Source organism: Homalodisca vitripennis, chromosome 3 (assembly GCF_021130785.1).
Source record: "Homalodisca vitripennis isolate AUS2020 chromosome 3, UT_GWSS_2.1, whole genome shotgun sequence".
NCBI lineage: Eukaryota > Metazoa > Arthropoda > Insecta > Hemiptera > Cicadellidae > Homalodisca > Homalodisca vitripennis.
In genome coordinates, this window is record NC_060209.1 from 184,705,021 (window position 1) to 184,727,725 (window position 22,705).

At 33.8% G+C, this 22,705-nt stretch overlaps 1 protein-coding gene across 2 annotated transcripts in view; it reads right to left on the reverse strand.

The window, feature by feature from the left end:
• Window positions 1-22,705, reverse strand: part of LOC124357852 (transcription factor SOX-13-like) — a 331,085-nt gene that overhangs the window by 104,788 nt on the left and 203,592 nt on the right. Inside the window, exon 5 of one of the 2 annotated variants that reach the window (XM_046809927.1) lies at window positions 18,336-18,382. The gene's annotated coding sequence lies outside the window, so the exon portion shown is untranslated. Of the gene's footprint in view, window positions 1-6,629; window positions 6,773-18,335; window positions 18,383-22,705 lie in introns of those variants that run through there. The other variant, XM_046809928.1, reaches the window with a different exon arrangement.

Here is a 22,705-nt window from a genome sequence, read left to right on the forward strand (position 1 = left end):
ATTTGGTCAATTTTTGTGTGTTTTAAAACATTGCAAATAGATTAGGAAAGTTTCCTTTTAAAAATGTGTAGTATATCTAATTTATTTCTGAACTGTATTTCTCAGTATTTAAAAAAAATGTTCAAATATAGGTCTCAGCCGTTATCTCCTAAAAACTTTTAGTAGAACTTATTATAATTTAGAAACTAAATCTATAAATTAACAATATTAAAACCACCTCCATTTAAAAATTAAACTAAGTAAAAAAAGTGTTTTAAATAGATTTTTATCAACTTTCTTTATTGTGTCCTTCTGTTACTCAAAACGTTAAAATTGAAAACAACACACACAATAAATTATTAATTAAGATGCTTAATTATGTGTTTTCGTTTTATTGGTTGCAATTACTTAAGTGCATTGTTTGGGAAATGTTGTTCAAAAACTTGTTGAAGTAAAATTTATTATCGCGTATATAAACGAAATACGTTGTTCAGTTTGGACTGTAAGTCTTAAGTGACAGGAAAATTAAATAAAGAACTTTGAATTATGAATTTCGAGTCAATGACATAATACTCTATGAGCCGTGGCCGAGAAATCAGCCTCCAAGGCAACATTGCCGTCCACGCAAAACTTCTTGGGCCCCAAATTTGTACACGCCAAGAACCCATATTTGTATGATTTTTTTAAACATTGTTACCGAATATTAGAGGAACAACATAAAATAATCTCAAGAGCCTGAAGTAGTTCACTGTGGTCTTTATAGCAGTCTGTGCAGACCTCTTAAGTTTAATACGTTTCAAGATATTAGACATGCAGATAATAGACCTGTTTGACTTTTTTACAATTAAAATCATATATTGACTGATTATACTCTTTATTGTGATAGGCGAAGTTAGGACCGTTCTTTCATACACGTAACCTTCTTTAGATACGATGTACTTACAGTTTGTATGACATTCCCTAGGTTATCAGATTTCCTAGGCGTTGTTATATAAATGTTTAAGTGAAATCATAAACAATGCTTTTACATACAACTCGGCACTGTTATTTAGCTTGATATTAAACTCGTATTTCATTGCTATATTTAATACTATCTCATGTTTTAAATTTTCACATTACTAAATAGGTTTATTAAAATCGAGTAAATGCAAATTTGTACCGAATTTTAGTTAATAGCATTGTTAAAAGGTGGCGTTTCAAAGTAATATTGATATAAAACCGAAACAAAATTTATTTATATGCTATAACGTAATAAAAACGCGTTATGAATTTTGAAATTGTACTAAAATTAGTATAATAAGAATGTATAAGGCCGTTGCATGTGTGTATACTGGTCATTTTGTTTAAATACTATTTTTGAGTATTTAATTTTATAAAATAAAAATGTTTCTGTTTATTTCTGATGTGAACAACGCTGAAGTTGTACTTCACACAGTAAAATGTACAATTTAAATAAGTTTTTACTATCAGAGCTTATTCAATTTTAGTGTATTATAGAGTCCAAAATTTAGGATTACTGTTATAGTTATTAAATATCCAAGGGTAAGAAATTGCTTTCATATAGAATTAATTTCAATACAGTAACAGAAGAACGGAACGTAAACACAATTTTATGTTGAAAGAACTTTAGGATAAACGTTAAATATGTAATAAAACTGAGTATGGTTATATAATAAAACAGTAATAGTCGCCATGAACAAAATAATAATATGAATAATAGTAAAAACTCAATACAAAATAACAGTAAAATTTGTGGTAAAATTATGTTTAAGTTTTAAATTCTCGATGTCCACAATTTCTGCATTACATAAGATGATACCTGAAAATTATTTATTATTTCTCTTTACGCACAGATACCTAGATTGGATTTTATATTCAGAAATTATTTACAAAAAGAATATAACCATTTGAGTTAGAAGAAAGTATAAAAATTACACCGAAAAAGCTCAATTCTGAAAGAATGAACAAAACAAATATAACGTTTTCTCTCAATTTCCAAAAACAAAGAAACGTCTGAAAAGCCTGGGGTGTTTAAAAAAGACAATTGACAAAAGTTAGAATCCAGAACACTTGTTGCTGAGGGTGCGCTTGTTGCATTGTCTCCCCCACAGAAGGATTACGACCCCATTGTTGTAGAGGGTGAGGGGGGCGTTGTTTGTTCGCTTTGTTCTAGATCGTTTTATTGTGACATCTGCGTTTCCTTGCTATCACACCGCGCTAATTCCAACCACTGATGTTTCTTTTCCTCCGCTTTGTCTTCCGTTCCTTTGGGAGTCTCAGTGCTATCAGTAATAGTTCTAAGATTCTTCTACATGCGTTCTTAAAGAAGATACAACGATTTTAATTGATCGTAAGAACGAGTATTGGAGATTAAACTGTATTAACAGTTAATCTGCATGATTGTTTTATAAATTTGAAGATGTAAACATTCAAGTTCATATGACCTTAAGGTTAAGGTTGAAATTTTACTAAAATTACAACTACAAAAGACACAATAAACCCCCACACAATAAAAATAATTCTATTGATAAAGATTCCAAGATTTATTCATAAACTATATCGTGTTCGGCTGACAAAATATAAATGCAAGAAAGTGTACAATATACGGTTGTTCTATTCAGCATTGTAACAGTCTGGCTGAATAGAAAACGAATTTCAATATTGAAGAAAGAAGTTTAGGCCTTAGAAATTGATTGGCGTGATTCTTTATCCCTTGAAAACGGCAGTATTTTAGTAATAATGAATCAGAAAAATGTAATTTTTTTGGATTTACGGGTAACCATTTGTCAATGAGTAAAACGAGAATAAAGATATGAGTTAGCAGGACTGATACATAATTATTTGTTATTAAATCAATTCCGACTAAAAAGTTTAGTTAAACTGCGTTCCCGATTTCCTAAAATTCTAGAACATAACCCGGTCTGTTAGGATTCCTTATTTAACGTTCAAATAAGGATCCCAGGACATTTAATATTATACCCTAAGACAACGCTTATTATTTTAATAACAACTGCTTTGAGAAATCAATAAGAGTAATAGTACAGAATAAACGTAATTTTTTATTTATTAAGTGTGCACCAAATGGAATTTATTTAGTAGAACAAGTTTTGTAGAACTTTAAAAATATTGTGTTCAAAGACACACTGACGGAGGCTCTTTCTTTCGGTTTGCAGTAGCTAATTTTGAATATTTTTTTTATTTTATCACAGAATATTGTCATTTGGTTTGTAATTTCGTTCAGTTTATTGGGCTTTCCCCAAAGATTCTGTACATTTCAAAACTTTATTTGTATTTTTTTTAATAAAAATACTAAATTACTAAAATTACTATTTCAGAAGTTATCATGTTTAAAGATTGTAAAAAGTGTTGTTTAAAGTGATTTTGGAATCTAGGATAATTTGGAGACATTTTAGAATGTCGTCTAAAAATAAGAATAATTTCTAAAGGGAAATTTAATTTAACATCTTCGTAGCTAGTGTTGCTTTTACACGCGTGTCCTAAATAAATAAAGTGATAAATCTTTACTAGTTTAAATTTAATAAAATGCTTAGTGGAATTTCTACTTAACTTTTTTATGCCCAAAATATTTTAGGGTCCCTACATATGATAAAACATCTGACTAAGAAATTTACTGCGATACACTAAAACTCTTAGTTAATTTCTGAAATTAAAAAGAAGCATCACTGTTAAAAAGTTTTAAAATAGGCCGAAAGTATACTTAGTAGCTTCGTATATCCTTTGTTGTCTTTACCATGTATTATATCAAAATTGCAAATAATGGTTTAAACATCCTAAGGAAGGTAAAAGTGTTCACTTGCACTTGAAATGTCTTCAGGAAAGCCTTTTAACTTGTTACTGGTTGTAGTTAGTTATTGATCTGTAGAAAGATATTATGTTTGAATAAATACGAGGCAAAAAATATAATTTATGAGTCTTTCAAAGTTTGGTATAAAAATATGTATTGCCAATTTTATTATACCGATTACAACAGAATTTACTTTATCGTAATAATCCGAAATAAATATAAGCCTATTTAAATTATTAGAGTTCAACTAAATTGATATCTTATGGATATACATTTATTGATAACACTTTAGATGATTTTGTATCAAGTAGCTGTCAAACTTAGTTGAAAATATTTAAAAATAATCCGTTAAATTGTTATGAAAAATTTCATACCGCAACAAATGGCGTCGGGGCGCAGAAACCATATTGTGAGAGAAGGGGATCAAAAATTATTTTAAGTAGCTGTAAAAATATTTGATCTTTTATCGTCGTTAATAATTTCCATTAGAAGGATATTTTCCAAATTCGCCAAACCAAAATGACGCACGGCTGTGATAAATAAAGGATGCAAATTTTATGGAAGAAAATTGGTAGAAATTGCTTTAAATGGTGAGTTATTTATTTAGTCATACATTATTTTATTTAAACTGATTATTTGGCGATAATAGTGTTTCATACATGCTTAATTAATCAGTACAGTATAGAATTAGGCCACCTCTTAATTTATTCCTGATTGACATTAAATTCTTAATACACAATCTTAACAATTATTAAGATTCCTTTACCATTGGTCAATCCAATAAGATAAACAATATTGATGTTTGAATTTGGACAAAATAAGTTCGTTTATCGTTACAAGTATCGGCAGTTACTTTAAAATGTGTTTTTAAAAAATTTTTTTTTCAACTTTTGTGCATGTTATGAGCTAGAGAAAATCGCCTCAAGTGTCTGTAAATAAATAAATAATTTAACAAATAGTATACGGCCTAACTAAAACGGAAGATCATTGATGAGTTCATTTTAAACCCCAATACGTTATAATAATAATAAAGAAATTGAATTATGGTTAAATCATTACATTTACCTTGGTAAAATTGTTTGTTAGTGTTTTACTATAAACTGTTTTCACAAAATAGGCCTAAATGAACAAATATATTGTACCTATATTATTGTACATTATTATTCTAGTCTTTACAGATAAAGAAGAATTTAAAATTAAACAATCAAAATGTTGTTCTTGGTTTTAACTGTTAAAACGGCTAGGCCTAACATGGTATAAACCGTTACCTGATTACGTTACAATTAAATCCGTTTGATTACAGAATAATATTACAGTTTCTTTAATTTAATCCAGACAATGGGTTGACCTAGGACAATGGGAACAACACTGTTATCAGTGATCTGTTATCAGAACACGCAACTGCAATGCACTATCGCCCTTAATCAGCAGACATACTGTCTTTATTTATACTAAACCTTTTTAGTTCGTGCAAAGACGTACATAGCTTCATCAGAGCTGTCAATAGTCATTTTAAAGTGACACCTGCCGACAAATATGAATCAACAATCACAACAAAATTATTTTGAATAAGACTATGAAAATAATGTGTCATAATAATTTACAATTTGTTTAACTATGTTGAATTATTGTTATAAGAAAAGCAGCGAGGCTGCAGTATCTTTTTTTATTTGAGAAAACAAATTACTTAAACTCAAAAATCCCTGATAAATATTTTTATACAATAATTTTTATTAGATGATTCCTTCTATTCTGTTAACGTTATACACTAATAGGAGTATACAGAAACTTAGACAATGTTGTAACCTTTTGAAAAAATAAACTGTGAACATAATTTTTAATATAGCCTAGCATACAAGAGTAAAGTTGCTATGAAAAATATTCTACTTCTGCGACTTTTGGTGATTGGGTACTGCTGATGATTACTGTAAAAATACTAGTGCTAATTATTTCTAAAATAAAATCAGGATGCACGTTTAATTCTTAAAACTACAACTTTGTTTCCATGCACAACAACGAACCTGTGTTATTGCGAGTGATTTAATCACAAAATAGGCCTAAATAATAGTATATTATTTGGGTATCCCTTTCTTAATAATGGTCAAAAGAAACTGGGCCATTAAGTAATTCAAATGAATTAGCAATAGTTCATTCTATTACATTATAGAATAGGATACTTTACTAAAACTGAACTAAAACTCTCTGCGATTAGTTTAGGATTAATTATAATAAATATATTTTAAATACAACTAATTTGGTTTTGTGTTAAAATTAGAATTTGATTTTAGTTAATTCGCAAGCTAAACAAACAGATAACTTTTGTCTTCTATTTGTACTTTGTTTATACATAAAATATTAACATTTTAGGAAATTTAAACAGTCTAAAAGTGAACAGTTCAACTAAGTTAGGTTAGGTTGGTTCAAATCATGGTTTTCGGGCTACCCCAAAACCAATACAGATCTACAATACCAATGCCCAAACCACACAATCTGTCTGTATTTAAAAAAACCCTATTCTTAGACTATATATACATAAAAATAATGCTAATATTTCTTTTTCACGACCTTTGAATAATTTAGAGTATAAATTATTAGATATAAATAAATAAACTACGCGATAAGTATAATGTCAGCAAATCACGAACTTATTTCATAATTAACAGGAAACTCACAATTTAAAAAACAATTAAGAACTCCGCAATTTTCTTAACATAAGGGCACAACTGTGAATGATACTGTTGTAACGAAACCGCACTACTGTTGGCACAGCCACAATTATTGATGACGCACTGCATGACACGGTAAACAATGTATTGTAACTGTATGTGTATGTGTATGTACTCACCAAGGGCCTAACATCATGTCTTGGAGTCTGTAAAGCAGTGCTACGCTCCGTCTGTCCACACACGCGCGCGCGCTCCGCTCCGCTCTGAGAGTGCTGTTGCTGTACAGACAAAACACAAAGCTTCGCCTCCACGCGCATTGTATCTGCTCATGTGCTCCCGCCCCCCCCTTGTCATTGGTCCGCCAGCCCCCTCCATTATGGTTCGGATATTACCGGCCTTTTAATTGAATGGATCAAACTTGCACAACGGTGAATCTGGAAAATACTTAATTCTCTCTTTTTACCCTTTCCGCGCCGCTAACCCGATCGGGTTAAACGACATTAGCAGTTCTTTGCGCGGTTTTTAAATAAACCGCGCCGTTCCCTGCGTGAATAATATTGTAGTTCGCGCTACCCCGACTACCGGACGCACGGCTTCGCACCTGGGCTATCTTGCTGCTCATTGATTTCCTTGCGGACCTGCCCGCCCCCTCCCCCACCCCGCAACCCTTCTGCCCCCGGTCTTGTCTTAAGACCCACACGTCCCACCCCTCCCCCACCCGTGTATATCGGCAAGTCCGTAATTTGTTTTACTTTTTCCAGGTCTTCTCTGCCGCTAGTTCTGTTTTCTCGGACCTCGCTCCGCATCGCCTCTCCTGGCAGGCTCTGGCCGCAACTTTATTAAAAATGCATCCACTGGCCGAGACCACCTTCTTAAAACTTTGTGACAGGGACATGTCTGCACAGACTACATCTTGTAAACCTTGTAAACCGGCTTCGTTTCGCGCAGAAACAGCTAACTTTCTTTATTTTAACGCTCTTCCGCTGGGTCTCTGAACAAGCAACGTATTGCCGTACTGAACATACGATTTGGTCATATAATTTAATTCAGTCTTTTACTTAAATTAAAAATTTACATTATTTCAGTCTTAACCGCGTCCTTTAATGTCCTTTTGTAAGCTACACCTGTTTTCCCTAGGTAGCCTACAACTTCCTGAATTTTCTAGGACATCCACACAGCTATGTGGATGAAATGAAGAAATCCACAAATGTTAAGTGGTTAAAGTTGGTAATCCATTTAAAGTCTCTGGATTTCAAATCTTCAAGATGTACTATTTGGCAACAAACGAAGGAAAATTAAGAAAATATTAATCTGAATTTAACAGAGTGTACTATATTATTTTGAATATAAGGATGGGAAACAAACATACAGTACTTAAAAAATTACTAAGAAAACGAATGTTAATGTTTAATGAAACATTTAACGGAACACAACATTTTGTTTCTTAACTCATACAAAAATCCCACCATTAAGTTCATAACATCAAACTTGACATGTAAATAAATACTTAGCGTGAATAACACGTTTTGGAACAATACTTAAATATGAATATTTAATTCCCACTGGATTAAGTAAAATTTAAATACAATTCCTAGCTAATTACACTCGATAAAACTAAATCAGATTTAGATGAAGTTGGTCAAATTCAGCTTACATTCCTTTTCTAAGCAGCATATTACAATTTGTTACATCTGGATAACACTTACTTTTTAAAACTTTGTTTGAAAGTGAAAAAAAACAAAACAAATTGAATCTTAATGGAATCGGGACTAATGATAAGTTATTTTTAATTATCTAGTTAATAGAAATATTTCAAAGTTAAAGGGTTTTTGGATATGTACACCGTCACGTTCTGCCAAACGACAAGTGTTATCGTTATGTTATGTGTCGTTGTATAATACAGGCTGGAATTGTCAATTACCATTGAGACACGGGTTAGTTAGAAATACACTGAGATATTTTTAGTAGGTTACAAGAATCAGTATATCTCAGGTGATATATTTCTGAGTTGAAGCGTATCCATGGATTCACATATCCATCCAAGAGTACGCTGCCCTGATATGGTTATAGGTATGGATTTGGCCTTTGATGAGGTATAAGGGAAGCTTTCTATTAAGATTTAGCCAGCTGTTTTCGAACCAAATCAAATGTTTTCAAGTGAAATAGAAGGTTAGAAACATAACGGAAGGACAGATATAGAAAAATACATTTTTCGTTTATTAATTTGAAGACTTCTGAAAATCCTGAAAATACTGATGGTTTTGGAAATGCCAGGATGATAACGTGAGTACAGTAACTCAAAATATTTCTCTACCAGAAGAGTATTATTGATGGTTCGTGCATATATATTTTCCTTTCTATCCTTCGGATTAACTTATAAAAAATTATTAAAATTTAAGTTATCATAAGAACTTTTTGAAATGGAAAATTCTACTTTACAACTTTGCCATATTTTTCACGCTTCGATCTTGTAGTAATTATATGAAATTACAGTTTTGTGTGCCACTTACATTGGTTTGTTATTACAGCGGAATTTAATATTTCTTTGGGAACAATCGCCCACATTGTATTATAGCAAAATGTTTGAATTATATATTAAACGTATATTAACAGTTTAAACACTTATAGCTTGTATGTTATTATTTAAAATTCTATACATTATTTCAGATGATTCTTACCAGACGTCAGGACATATAAGGACATGACATTACGTAATTGACATGTTTTGTTCATTACACTTGGTCTCATCAGACGTCATGTTATAAATACTGTATAACCGTCTCACTCCAAGAATGCTATCTGGGATTTTCCATCTATTGGTCGAAACATTACGTAATTGAAAATTTTAGTTAATTACGACACTTGTTCTCATCAGACGCCAGGTTATAAATACTGTATAACCTTCTCGCTCCAAGAATGCTTTCTCTGAGATTTTCCATCTATTGGTCGAAACATTACGTAATTGAAAATTTTAGTTAATTAACGACACTTGTTCTCATCAGAAATCAGGTTATAAATACCGTATAGCCTTCTCGCTCCAAGAATGCTTTCTCTGGTATTTGCCATCTATTGGTCGAAACATTACGTAATTGAAAATTTTACTTAATTACGACACTTGTTCTCATCAGACGCCAGGTTATAAATACTGTATCATCTTCTCGCTCCAAGAATGCTTTCTCTGGGATTTGCCATCTATTGGTCGAAACATTACGTAATTGAAAATTTTACTTAATTACGACACTTGTTCTCATCAGACGTAAGGTTATAAATACTGTATAACCTTCTCGCTCCAAGAATGCTTTCTCTGGGATTTGCCATGTATTGGTCGAAACATTACGTAATTAAAAATTTTAGTTAATTACGACACTTGTTTTCATCAGAAGTCAGGTTCTTCATACCGTATAGCCTTCTCGCTCCAAGAATGCTTTCTCTGGGATTTGCCATCTATGGTCGAAATATTACGTAATTGAAATTTTTAGTTCATTACGACACTTGTACTCATCAGACGCCAGGTTATAAATACTGTATCATCTTCTCGCTCCAAGAATGCTTTCTCTGGTATTTGCCATCTATTGGTCGAAACATTACGTAATTGAAAATTTTAGTTAATTACGACACTTGTTCTCATCAGACGTAAGGTTAAAAATACCGTATAACCTTCTCGCTCCAAGAATGCTTTCTCTGGGATTTGCCATGTATTGGTCGAAACATTACGTAATTAAAATTTTTTAGTTAATTACGACTCTTGTTTTCATCATACGTCAGGTTATAAATACTCTATAACCTTCTTCCTCCAAAAATGCTTGCTCTGGACATTGCTACAGATTGGTCGTAATTGAAATTTTTAGTTCATTACGACACTTGGTCTCATCAGACGTCAAGTTATAAATACTGTATAACCGTCTCACTCTAAGAATGCTTTCTCTGAGATTTTCCATTTCTTGGTCGAAACATTACGTAATTGAAAACTTTAGTTTATTAACGACACTTGTTCTCATCAGAAATCAGGTTCTTCATACCGTATAGCCTTCTCGCTCCAAGAATGCTTTCTCTGGGATTTGCCATCTATGGTCGAAATATTACGTAATTGAAAATTTTAGTTAATTACGACACTTGTTCTCATCAGACGTAAGGTTATAAATACCGTATAACCTTCTCGCTCCAAGAATGCTTTCTCTGGGATTTGCCCATCTATTGGTCGAAACATTACGTAATTTAAATTCTTTAATCATTACGACGCTTGCGTGATACTCCAGCCGTAAGTTGACTCCAGAGATGAGACCGAAGAAATGGCAATGATCCAGACCTCTACGGCGATGACACAGTCTCATTGTCGGCGCCTGGGGATCAGAGAGGCCGCCGGAGATGTTTGTAAACTTATGTCTTGGCTTTTAAACTCCCCTTGCACCGCATACATAATAACGGGCTCATAATCGTGGCCTGGAGCCTTCATGAAAGGGTGTTTTAGGAGCTTTAACATAATAACTTCCTAACAACGGTATGTAATATGTTGTCTTCAATTTAGTGAGTTCAATTTGTATCTGATTAAAATTATGGAATCTTGGTAAACCTTTTCTATACCTAATGTAAATCTTAGTTTTCATTATTGTATGATTACGGAAAAGTAAACTATCCCTTGTCAATATTTCAACACAATTAATTTCTGTCAATAAACACCCAAAATTGTTACGTGTATAGTTTGTATATACCATGGGGTTTCCGTACATTGTGCCTTGATTGCTGATTACTATAGTTCTAAGCCTTAGGGTTATTTAAGATTTACTTTCATGGATGTCAAAAGAAGCTGGAATATGTTGCTGGTGTATTTGAAGTGATTTATTTAGTTAAAAGATACACAATCCTAACCAACTCTCAACAAAATATGGATGTAAGAAAATGCTTATGTAACGACTTAAAAAAAGATCATAGGATACTCATTAATATTATTTTGCTTTTTTTACCGTTATTCTATTACTACACCAACAAACAGCTACCCTTAACAAAGAAACAGTTAGGGAGCTTCTCTAACAACGTCTGATGAAATAAAATTTTCTTTGCCTGTTTTAATTACGAAACATATTTATGTCATAACAGTTAAAGACTACATACTTTCAGTATATTCAATCATTGCTGTCATCACATATAAAAGTAATTTCGAGCAGTAATCCAGAAAGTGGCTTATCTCTTATTTTGTAAGCGATACCACGTGATTGGTTAATTTGACCAATACATGTAAAAATATTTTTAAATTTAGTATTGCTCTTTTAAAAGAAATATAAGTGTGGAAGATAGCCCCAAGATAGGCCGCGGTAATATTCATACTCTAAACATCACAGCAAACTGAATGGTCGTATACGAGGTTTCACATTGAAATTTGCAACACATGAGTGCACTGTGGATTCCTTAGCCCATGGTTTCAGGATCTCCAAAACCTCTCATCACTAGATTCGTTCCAGTTAGATTTTGTCATCTGGAAGTATTTGACAGGACATGAATATTCCAAGAATTATACAGAAACATCCGGTTGTACATTAATGCAGAAGAACATTTTAAACAAAAAATTGCAAAAGAGTGAGTTTGGGAGGATAAGAAAATCTAAACGATTGGAAAATTTCCCTTAGTTTTATGTATCATACGGTTCATTAGTTTTGCCAAATAATCGTTATTTTAAAATTATTTTATAACTACAATAAACAAATCATGATGTGTCAGTAAAATTGTATGACAATGAGGTACAGCCTGTACTTTGGAACAGATAAACACTATAAAATTTATTATTAAGTTGTAATTTTCGGACGACCTTTCTTTGTCAGACCCCAGCGTTCCTCCCCATTTCTTAACCTCTATATAAATTTAATTAACCTTATTGGCTGTATAGCGTAACCTAACTTAACATAACCTAACCAAACCTAGACGTAGTCGCCGCTCAGCCTAATCAGAGACAAAGTCCACAGTGTAACGTAACGTAACCTAACTTAACATAACCTAACCAAACCTAGACGTAGTCGCCGCTCAGCCTAATCAGAGACAAAGTCCACAGTGTAACGTAACGTAACCTAACTTAACATAACCTAACCAAACCTAGACGTAGTCGCCGCTCAGCCTAATCAGAGACAAAGTCCACAGTGTAACGTAACGTAACCTAACTTAACATAACCTAACCAAACCTAGACGTAGTCGCCGCTCAGCCTAATCAGAGACAAAGTCCACAGTGTAACGTAACGTAACCTAACTTAACATAACCTAACCAAACCTAGACGTAGTCGCCGCTCAGCCTAATCAGAGACAAAGTCCACAGTGTAACGTAACGTAACCTAACTTAACATAACCTAACCAAACCAAACCTAGACGTAGTCGCCGCTCAGCCTAATCAGAGACTAAGTCCACAGTGTAACGTAACCTAACCTAACATAACCTAACCTAAGCTAGACATAGTCGCCGCTTCGCCTGATCGGAGAGAAAGTCCACAACTTGTATAAACCCCATACAGCGTGATTCTGAAGCGATATCTTTATCTGCCCCGTGTGTACCATTCTTTACGATTTATTCCTAAAATTTTTACAAATCTTCCCTCTATTATGTACAATTGATGTAATGGTAAAAGAATGACCAGACAGGATGATTGACCGGTATGTGACCGCCAACAGATTCTAAGCATAGTTGACAGAGACCATGGCTTTTCCAATTATAAATTATCGTTGTTTGGGGGAGGAATAATGAAAGCACAAAAAGGCATGCTTGATTTTCCTCAAGCGACAAAACCGTGCAAGCATCAAGCACTCGGCGCGGGGTCGACAATATTGTTGATTAGGTTTCGAGAGGGCCACACACACACACGCACACGCACACGCACACACCCCGGTTTTTCACAATCGCCGGGGTGAGCGCCCCCCGGTTCGAGGGTTTATTATTTAATTGTAGTCAAAGTGGTACGCGCGCGCGCCAGCCCACAAATTGGGCGCTGCTCCGCGCATTGTGGTTCGGGTAATTGACTTACAGACAATACGAAGTCGCGAGGTCCTCGAAGTGCGACCGAACCTCCACCGCCCGTTCCCCACGGATCGCTCGCTGTATTGGGGAATTTCACCATTATTTCAGCTCTCGAGTGGTGCAGGGGGATAGCGGCTATAAATTTCTTTCGTCCCACGGAACCGGCCTGTTATTGTGTCGAATTCAATAGGCAAGCGGTTGCAAGTAAACTTGTTAAGTTTTGTTTCCTTTAGCGCGGTCAATCGTGGAGAGCCCTAAGAAATGAGATACATCGATCTTTTACATCTACAAAATTACTGAGTTTATAACACAATATATCTCTAACAACGTTTTTCTTAACAAATATTGAAAAACTTTTCAATCACCGAGTTAAATATACCCATGACACGCAATCCATACACCATGTCTATGCAGTATCTGTGTCTTAATATGTCTGTATATCATTATAGAGGCAATCTGAAACATAAATTAATAACATTACTAGTAGCATTAAAATAGATACACTTTTAAAGCTCTTCCATTTTCAAAACAAAAACTGTCATCTTGGACAGAAAACATTTTTCTGAGATTTTTCGACTATTTTACTACATAAATTTTCTGTTTTTATCCTGAATGTTGATTTACGATTATACAGGGTGTTTCACAATGTCTCAAATCGGTAGTGAGAGAACGCACCATCGTAATAGTACTGTTTCCCCACAAAATCAGCCCTTGAGAAAACAATTAATAAAGATTCTAATACATTTTTAAATGCAGGGTGTGTCAAAATTCTAGATCTTGAATTCGATAATGTTGAACTTCATTTGAAAGGTACATTATTGTTGTACATCATTTTGTAAGCCAAACGCTTTGTTGAAAACAAAAATAGTAATAAGCTTAACATTTAACATTTCCTAGATTAAAAGAAGTGTTGTTCGAGCAATCGCCAATCTTTTCATTGTTGCAATTTATTGGAACGTTAGATTTTAAGCAAATAATTGATTGAACCAATCACTGAACAAATTATGGTAATCATATTTTTTGTTTATAATGGTTAAACAACAGAATAAATTTGGTATTGGAATAATAAAACAAAATAACAGTTCTCCAACAGATCACGAAAACTCCGTAATGTGGTATATAAAGGGACGTAAACATAGAGGAACAACAAAAGGCCAAATAATTATCACGTATTAAAGACGAGCACGACTTTAATGAAAGACATTTATATTTTGCCTAACGTAAAAATATTAATGCACGTAGTTAATGTGTATCAGTTAGCACCCATTGTGTGGTTTTATACAATTAAACAACGCGTTTAAAGGGGTGATTTACGTTTATGCTAGAGTTCGGTCAGGATGGTGTTTCTAATTGCACTTGTGAACGTTCAATCAATTAGGTTGTAGGCATTAAACCGAGTAGCTATGCCTTTTCCTAGGTTAGAAGTATACAGATGTTTTTATGCATTCACAGCTCCTAAGCTACAAATGTATGAATGTATTGTTATAGATTCTATAACAAATTACCTTTCGCTGTGTGCTCCTCGCCAACATTGGGTACGTTTACACAGAGACTGAAATGTTATATCTTTTACAATTGTAGATGTAGAGTGGCCTCATGAATCTCGTAGTAACTTAGTTAAAGATGTTTTTATACATTCACAGCTCCTAAGCTACAAATGTATGAATGTATTGTTATAGATTCTATAACAATTACCTTTTCGCTGTGTGCTCCTCGCCAACATTGGGTACGTTTATACAGAGACTGAAATGTTATATCTTTTACAATTGTAGATGTAGAGTGGCTCATGAATCTCGTAGTAACTTAGTTAAAGATGTTTTTATACATTCACAGCTCCTAAGCTACAAATGTATGAATGTATTGTTATAGATTCTATAACAATTACCTTTCGCTGTGTGCTCCTCGCCAACATTGGGTACGTTTATACAGAGACTGAAATGTTATATCTTTTACAATTGTAGATGTAGAGTGGCTCATGAATCTCGTAGTAACTTTAGTTAAAGATGTTTTTATACATTCACAGCTCCTAAGCTACAAATGTATGAATGTATTGTTATAGATTCTATAACAATTACCTTTTCGCTGTGTGCTCCTCGCCAACATTGGGTACGTTTATACAGAGACTGAAATGTTATATCTTTTACAATTGTAGATGTAGAGTGGCTCATGAATCTCGTAGTAACTTAGTTAAAGATGTTTTTATACATTCACAGCTCCTAAGCTACAAATGTATGAATGTATTGTTATAGATTCTATAACAATTACCTTTCGCTGTGTGCTCCTCGCCAACATTGGGTACGTTTATTACAGAGACTGAAATGTTATATCTTTTACAATTGTAGATGTAGAGTGGCTCATGAATCTTCGTAGTAACTTAGTTAAAGATGTTTTTATACATTCACAGCTCCTAAGCTACAAATGTATGAATGTATTGTTATAGATTCTATAACAATTACCTTTCGCTGTGTGCTCCTCGCCAACATTGGGTACGTTTTACACAGAGACTGAAATGTTATATCTTTTTACAATTGTAGATGTAGAGTGGCTCATGAATCTCGTAGTAACTTAGTTAAAGATGTTTTTATACATTCACAGCTCCTAAGCTACAAATGTATGAATGTATTGTTATAGATTCTATAACAATTACCTTCGCTGTGTGCTCCTCGCCAACATTGGGTACGTTTACACAGAGACTGAAATGTTATATCTTTTACAATTGTAGATGTAGAGTGGCTCATGAATCTCGTAGTAACTTAGTTAAAGATGTTTTTATACATTCACAGCTCCTAAGCTACAAATGTATGAATGTATTGTTATAGATTCTATAACAATTACCTTTCGCTGTGTGCTCCTCGCCAACATTGGGTACGTTTATACAGAGACTGAAATGTTATATCTTTTACAATTGTAGATGTAGAGTGGCTCATGAATCTGTAGTAGTAACTTAGTTAAAAGATGTTTTTATACATTCACAGCTCCTAAGCTACAAATGTATGAATGTATTGTTATAGATTCTATAACAATTACCTTTCGCTGTGTGCTCCTCGCCAACATTGGGTACGTTTATACAGAGACTGAAATGTTATATCTTTTTACAATTGTAGAATGTAGAGTGGCTCATGAATCTCGTAGGTAACTTAGTTAAAGATGTTTTTATACATTCACAGCTCCTAAGCTACAAATGTATGAATGTATTGTTTATAGATTTCTATAACAATTACCTTTCGCTGTGTGCTCCTCGCCAACATTGGGTACGTTTATACAGAGACTGAAATGTTATATCTTTTACAATTGTAGATGTAGAGTGGCTCATGAATCTCGTAGTAACTTAGTTAAAGATGTTTTTATACATTCACAGCTCCTAAGCTACAAATGTATGAATGTATTGTTATAGATTCTATAACAATTACCTTTCGCTGTGTGCTCCTCGCCAACATTGGGTACGTTTATACAGAGACTGAAATGTTATATCTTTTACAATTGTAGATGTAGAGTGGCTCATGAATCTCGTAGTAACTTAGTTAAAGATGTTTTTATACATTCACAGCTCCTAAGCTACAAATGTAATGAATGTATTGTTATAGATTCTATAACAATTACCTTTCGCTGTGTGTGCTCCTCGCCAACATTGGGTACGTTTTACACAGAGACTGAAATGTTATATCTTTTACAATTGTAGATGTAGAGTGGCTCATGAATCTCGTAGTTAACTTAGTTAAAGATGTTTTTATACATTCACAGCTCCTAAGCTACAAATGTATGAATGTATTGTTATAGATTCTATAACAATTACCTTTCGCTGTGTGCTCCTCGCCAACATTGGGTACGTTTACACAGAGACTGAAATGTTATATCTTTTACAATTGTAGATGTAGAGTGGCTCATGAATCTCGTAGTAACTTAGTTAAAGATGTTTTTATACATTCACAGCTCCTAAGCTACAAATGTATGAATGTATTGTTATAGATTCTATAACAATTACCTTTCGCTGTGTGCTCCTCGCCAACATTGGGTACGTTTATACAGAGACTGAAATGTTTATATCTTTTACAATTGTAGATGTAGAGTGGCTCATGAATCTCGTAGTAACTTAGTTAAAGATGTTTTTATAACATTCACAGCTCCTAAGCTTACAAATGTAATGAATGTATTGTTATAGATTCTATAACAATTACCTTTCGCTGTGTGCTCCCTCGCCAACATTGGGTACGTTTTATACAGAGACTGAAATGTTATATCTTTTACAATTGTAGATGTAGAGTGGCTCATGAATCTCGTAGTAACTTAGTTAAAGATGTTTTTTGTTAAATGAGTGTGTAATGGTTACATTATATCTTTTGTGTCTAAGTATCATTGTGGTGTATGTGTATGTGTGTATACATGTGTATTTATGTGTTTATTTACTATGGCAATATAATGCATTATTCATATCATTGTGGAATACAGTTTATTCTGTGTGCTTTGCTTTAAATATGGACATGTTTTACGATTTTGTTATATTTTCATTTTGTTTTATATTTTTATAATTTGGGGTTGAGCGGAAAAGATTAATAATACAGCCCTAACTCCAGCTTAAAAAATCAAAACATATTCAACTTAATTTGATTTACACTAGTTGTGTACACGTTTCTCTGAAAAAGAAGTTGCCAGGCTCATCTGCTTTTAATTAATTCGTGAAGGCAACCTCAAAAAAGCTGTTGGCTCAGAGGTGCCATTGCACATTTATTTACTTTTGTGAAATAACTTTGTGTTAATAAATCACAGTAAACTGATTGTAATGTAATTTTGATGTAGACATTCTTGATCCTAATGCCTGCGAAGTAGTAAACTCTAGTGACGAGTGTCTTAAGGCAAATTTATTTACTGTCAATAAAATACAAATTTTTCCGACTTACCGTCAATACGTACGAGCTCGGAGCTTCAAACGTGTTGAGGCCTCCTCCTGAAAAAGTACATTGTAGTTAATTACAGACAGGCTCTATATTTTTATTTAAGAGTATATAATTAAACACTTCTTTAATATCAAGTCCCGTGTATACTGTACAAGGTCTCCCTATGGTTTAATTCAGTATATCATATACAGAACAAACTTAAATCGCCTTTACAGGAACACCTAAAAATTGGATATTTAAAGCTATTTAAAATTAAATATGCTTGATTTTGAAGATCCTGAAACCATCGTCAGGTGTGGCATCTTTGATGTCGAAAGGCCTCGTGTGAAAATATTAAAGTTATTGGATAGTTGTAGTTTTTATTTTATAAAATAATAGATAATAGTTCTTTCCAATAAGAAGAGCTCCTCCTTCAAATCAGTGGCATACAGTAGTTAACCAATATTCCGGTTGCCGGTTGTTGTAAAAACCGGCTGGATCCCACTCGCTTTAATGAAATGCCTGGGTTTGAAAATTGTATTAATTCAATATGTAAAGAAGTATAACACATATTAAAATAGAAAAAAATAGTTATTTATTTGTATACTTTTAAACCGTATTATAATTTATACAACGTTTAAAATCAGAGTACTTCCTCTTTTTCTTGTTTTCTAATTGTAACAAGTATTTTAACATGGAAAGATTAGTCATATATTTTTGCAAATACAGCAGTTTTAATAAACTTATATTAAAAAATTATATCATTTCAGCCTTTAATTCACAATTATTCGTCTTCAGCCATTGGCGGAAAGAAATATATTCGTCCCCACGCAAAAGTGTCTGTGGCCCATGTTTGACTAATTTTGTACACTTGTGCTGTATGTTTTTAAGTTACAGAAAAAAAATAGATTTAGATTTTCCGCTGAATTGTAGTTGCGGTGTAGTAGTGCTGTAGCTCTGTAGCGCTGTAGTCCTGGAGCCCTGAAGGCGCACTGCCGCGAAGATGCGCGCGCCTGCTGAACCCTTTGAGGAGAGTTCAGTAATTGTCAGAATGGCAAAGTTGCCCATGAACACTTACTGGGATGCAAATGCCGCGTAACGCTCTGAGAGCTGAGATGCCACGCCGCTCCGATATAATTATAAAAGGTTAACTGTGCCGCTCTCTCATACAAGTTGCACAGTTTAATGCACCACCGGATCCCCGCGCCACTAATCTTGTTACCGTCTCTCTCAGGCGCGGCGCGGCGTCGAGATTGTTGGTTCTCTGCCTCTAGAGGTAATACGTCCTCATTTGGGAATCAAATCTTCGGCTGCCTTGTCTTTCCCTCTATTATTCATTTCCCTCCGACCCGCGAACTTAGCGGGCTTGTTATTTCAACAACCACTCCGTTCCGGGTTTGTCACTTGATTCCATTTTCATTGAAGCCATTCTTCGTGTGTTTTTGTTTTTTACTTAAAAATATATTATTACAATGGAATTTATTTGTTTGATTTCACAGGTGTGTCAGTATAAGATGCTTTAGATAGAATCTTCAGATCAATAGGCAGGATTTCTTGATTCTCGGAAAAAATTCAAGATTATAGAAATTATATTTTGATAAAACTTATAATGTTCCAAAAATGTTCCAAGTAGGAATAATAATTCTTAGATTATTGTAAAGTTGTATGATTCTCGGAATATTCAGATATTATAGATAAAATGTTCTGATACTCAAATATAACAATGGAATATAAAAAGATGTTTGTTTCTAAATATATTTCGAGATTATATGTTTGCTTTTAAGTAATACTCCAAGAATAACATATGGACAAGACATCTTTAAAATACTCCGAGGTTAAAAAAAATTTCTTAATATAAAAATATACACAGAATCTTTTTTAAATCATAATACTTCCGAGATTATATGATTTTTTTATTTTCTGACACTCGAAATATTCGAAGAATATAGATAAGATCTTGTTACAATTAAAATTATTCTAGATTACAGACATGTTTTCCTAATACTTCAAATATTTGGGGAACATTGACAGAATTTTGTTACAAACCAAAACATTCCGAGATTACAGACCTGATTTCCTGATACTAAAAATATTCGGAGAATATAGACAGGATTTTGTTACAATCAATATATTCTGAGATTACACACCTGATTTTCTGATACTAACATATTTTGAGAATATTGACATATTGTTTGATAGTAAACAAATTCTAAAATTATAGATAGGATTTTGCGATTATATTCCGAGAAGGCTTCCTTCTTCTCTTGACGTCTAGCGATAATAATAGTTCAATTTATATCCATAGTGTTTAAATGTTTATTAGTAAACGAAATATTTCTTTATTAGAGTACGTTTGAGGCTATGTAGGTTTTCATATTTTAGAACTACTACGAACAAAATTAATGGATCTTTAAGAATGCAATTGTTCTAAAAGCTATTTTAAACTTGTATCCATATACTTTAAGCAGAATGCCAAGTCAGATCGTTTCATTTATAAATACATTCGTATTATTTTTATATTGTGTTATAATATCATTATATTGTTAAATATAATGTATAACTTATGTATTTTACTTCGATTAACCTTATAAGAGATTTGTTCCGTTTCTCGCAAATAATGTGCGGGACATTTAGATCCTGTGTATTGTGAAGTCAAAATGGAAATAATTCGCCTCTAGAACAGGAAACTAGATCACGTTCCGAGAGTAGATACAAATGTAATAAATCCAGAACCACACGTAGACACATTACACAGCGTGGGCCCGCCGCCGAGCTTTGAAACAGACTCATTACACAGTATTTAAACTAGATTTAATTAAATTGAACCGTAATCCCGGCAACTGAACAGGCGTCCCGACAAACAAAAAACGAGGAGCGATGAAGTGTCAAATTCAAATCAGCTGAGCGACACAAAGAGAATGGGCGATGAAAAAAGAAATTGGAAACACGGTTAAAACAGAGGAGAGGGAGATGTATAAACAAACAAACGGGAGATGCGACATTTTTAATGAGTAACATCAGAGAGGAAAATGGCGCACATAACCAAATAAAAGAATTAACCGACTTTGTTCTGTTTGCTCGGCCGGTGCCGGTTCTCTTTGCCCCCTCTGCACTGTTGTAATTTGCGTTAACCTCGGGACGCATAAAGGACGGGACGACCGTGGATCGTTTGAACCAGGCCTCCCATGTGGAAAAATGCAACAGTGCCTAGCGCTCTTGCTTCTTTGGCGGCCAAACCCGTCCATTGTATCATTAATTAAACACGCTCGTCCTCCAACTCGACTCTCAGCGACTTTAGTAATTATTTCCCCGGCCGCTCTTCCTCTAATTGGGTCTTATTTATCAAATTGTTATCATTTATTGTGTCCCCAACAAGAACCCCCCTCCCCCTCCCCGCCCGGTTTATTTACTTTGATGTCTCTGCCAGTCTTGAAATCTGCAGAGGGCGAGCGTTTAATTAAGTTCCATATTGTTGCCGTCTATGGCGATTTGTGTAACTCTAAACAGCTCCACCGCGATTTCCGAACTTGTAAACACCAATTTAACATTTTGTTAAACCTATATTTAATTCTTGGACACATTATGGTAGCTGGTGTAAGGTACTTAACGGAATCATAAATTGGATTTGGCAGAATCATAATGAAAACATAAAATCATAAGTCATTAAGTAGACTGTTTGTTTAATTTACTTGCAATAATATCCTCGTCTGATCCAGCTCAACTTATCGACCATTATGGAAATCAGAATCGGGTGGAAATCGGTGAAATTTCCGTGGTACTGGGTAACTGAAGAAATGTTACCACTATACAGGGTGTTACAAAATTGCAAGAACGGCTTAATTACTTACGAATGCTCAACTAAACCAAGTCAAACTCTCTATGTAAACAATAGAACATAAGCTACTATTTGAGGACATAACATAAAGGTACAATTTAATGGAATTTGACTAATCACTACAGCAACTTTTAGCTCTATTTATCCTACATATATATTTAAGACTCTTTTATGGACCTCTTTCTTTAAAAGTGAAAAGTCAAAGTAAAGTAAAGATGTCTTATTTTACCAGGCGAAGTTAGGACTAAGAAGCCCTCTCTAACATTTAACCTGGGGACCAACAGCTTGAAGGTGACTTCCGAACCACCACCAATGGCCGGGCAGGCGGGCTGCTTGCAAGGACAGGATCGCTCAGCGGTCACCATCCAAGCAGCAGTCACGCTCGACATTGCCTGATTCGGTTATCTCGCGATAACCGTTGTACCCACTACACTGCGCCATTGGCAAAGTAATAGTCTGTTTTGGTGCGCCAAATTCATCAACTTTGTTCTTTTACCATTCAAACCATTCCTTTGGATTAACTTATTTAACGATTTCATAGTCTTAGTTAATTTCCTTA